Source organism: Sceloporus occidentalis, unplaced genomic scaffold (assembly GCF_023333645.1).
Source record: "Sceloporus occidentalis isolate IW3139 unplaced genomic scaffold, rSceOcc1.0.p SCAF_69, whole genome shotgun sequence".
Taxonomy (NCBI): domain Eukaryota; kingdom Metazoa; phylum Chordata; class Lepidosauria; order Squamata; family Phrynosomatidae; genus Sceloporus; species Sceloporus occidentalis.
The window spans coordinates 3,133,605-3,135,622 of NW_028317049.1; the positions used below are offsets into that span (position 1 = coordinate 3,133,605).

General features: G+C 40.5%; 1 non-coding gene across 1 annotated transcript; it reads right to left on the reverse strand.

The window, feature by feature from the left end:
* Positions 1–615: 615 nt before the first annotated feature.
* On the reverse strand, positions 616–812 carry LOC149286407 (U2 spliceosomal RNA). The gene has a single exon (XR_016277636.1). It is a non-coding gene; the product is annotated as a U2 spliceosomal RNA (small nuclear RNA).
* Positions 813–2,018: the final 1,206 nt, after the last annotated feature.

Consider the following 2,018-nt stretch of genomic DNA (forward strand, 5'->3'; position numbering starts at 1 on the left):
AGTTTAACAGACGAAGGTGATCGGCAGTTTATCCCGTGAATATCCCGGAAAAATCATGAATTGTGTGAACGATTTCACATGACGTTGCACAAAACCTGACATTAAAGTGGTCACAAAGAAACATTAACACCCTTCTTTTTTACTTTCGGATTTCAGCGACAATGCATTTCCAATATCAAATTATTTGCACAACTGCGCGTGATAATCATTCGTGCAATTACTCGCCACTGTCGCTTTGTTTGTGGGATGCTTCACATGCGCTTTAATCTCTCTTTAGTGCCAAAATCAGCTCCAGTGTGATAAACTCCATACAGCTGGAAGAGACCACAAGGGCCAGGCAGGAAATCACAATACAGAATCACAGAATCTTGCCATAAGAAAACCTTATGGACTTAGGCTTGCCATAAGTCAGAAATGCCTTGCACTTCAATTTTACTCCAGCAAAATTGTGATTACTTATTAATACAGTCGGCGCTCCTTAACCACGGATTTTTTTATCCACGCATTCAAACATCCATGGCTTGAAAATATTCAAAGAAAGTATAAATTCCAAATAGCAAACCTTGATTTTCCATTTTATATAAGGGATACCATTTTGCTCTGCCATTATATTTAATGGGACTTGAACATCCATGGATTTTGTTATCCACGGGGGTCTGGGAACCAGTTCTGGGAAAAGAACAGGCTATACATAATAATAATAATAATAATAATAATAATAATAATAATAATAATAATAATAATCAGATCCCAGAGGATTGCAAGGTCCCACTATACTGCACTTGATCTTAGCCAAAAGGCCAAGAAGTGACAGAGGCCTGTTACAGACTGCCCAAATAAAGCTGCTTGGGGTCTCTTTGGAGGTATGCTATTTAAATGATGCATGGGTCCTAAGAGTCCGGAGGTTGCGCCAAAGCCACACTCCATTCCTAAGCACTGGAGGGCAGCTTTGGTGCAGCTTCCGGATTCATAGGATGCATGCATCATTTAAATAGCATACCTCCAAAGAGACCCAAAGCAGCTTTATTTTGGCAGTCTGTAACAGGCCTATATACATTTGCCATTTATGAAGGAGATGGATTTGGACAGTAGGGAGATTTGGAGTCAAAGATATGGTATGTGAGTTCACAGTCATGCTCATGTTATTTTTAAAGATCCAGCCTGAACATACATTGTACATACTGTACACACACACACACACACACAGTGGGCCCTTGATATCTATTGGGGTTTGGTTCCAGGATCCACCATGAATACCAAAATCCATGGATGCGCAAGTCCCATTAAATACAGTGGCATTGGGAAATGCTGTCCCTGATATAAAATGCCAAACCCAAGGTTTGTGTTTGGGAATCTATATATGTTTTTTAATAGTTTCAAACCGTGGATAAGGAATCCGTGGATATGGAAGTAGGAAAATGGGATCCTTTATATAAAACAGCAAAATCAAGATCTGTTATGTGTGATTTTTAATTTCCCCACGAAATATTTTCCAGAATCCATGGACGCAGAGAACCAGTTATACCTCAGTTAACAAAGTCGATGCGTTCCTGACCATTACTTTGTTTAACAGACAATTCGGTAGCAGAGGCCGAAATCGCATAGAAAGGAGGAGGATGGGTTCCTACATCATGAAAAAAGACGACGAGGGGTTGAAAATGCTTCAGCAAGACTAACAAGATGCACATGTGGAATAGTGAGACACACTTATTTGTTATGCTTTTTGCTCTCTGTTTTATTGTTTGCGCATGCTCAGTAATGGAGACTGGATGCAGCTGCTGTTCGCCTTGTCTGTTGTAGGGAAGCATACGTCACTACAGTAGGATCAGTTAGAGAAAAACCCCATTCTTTTCCAGCTAACACTTTATTGCATTGTTGTTTGTGGGTTTTTCGGGCTTTGCTGCACTGTTTGCTGCCGACACACTTCCATCACCAAGAATCTATGGCCTGTTACAGACTGCCCAAATAAAGCTGCTTGGGGTCTCTTTGGAGGTATGCTGTTTAAATGATGCATGCAC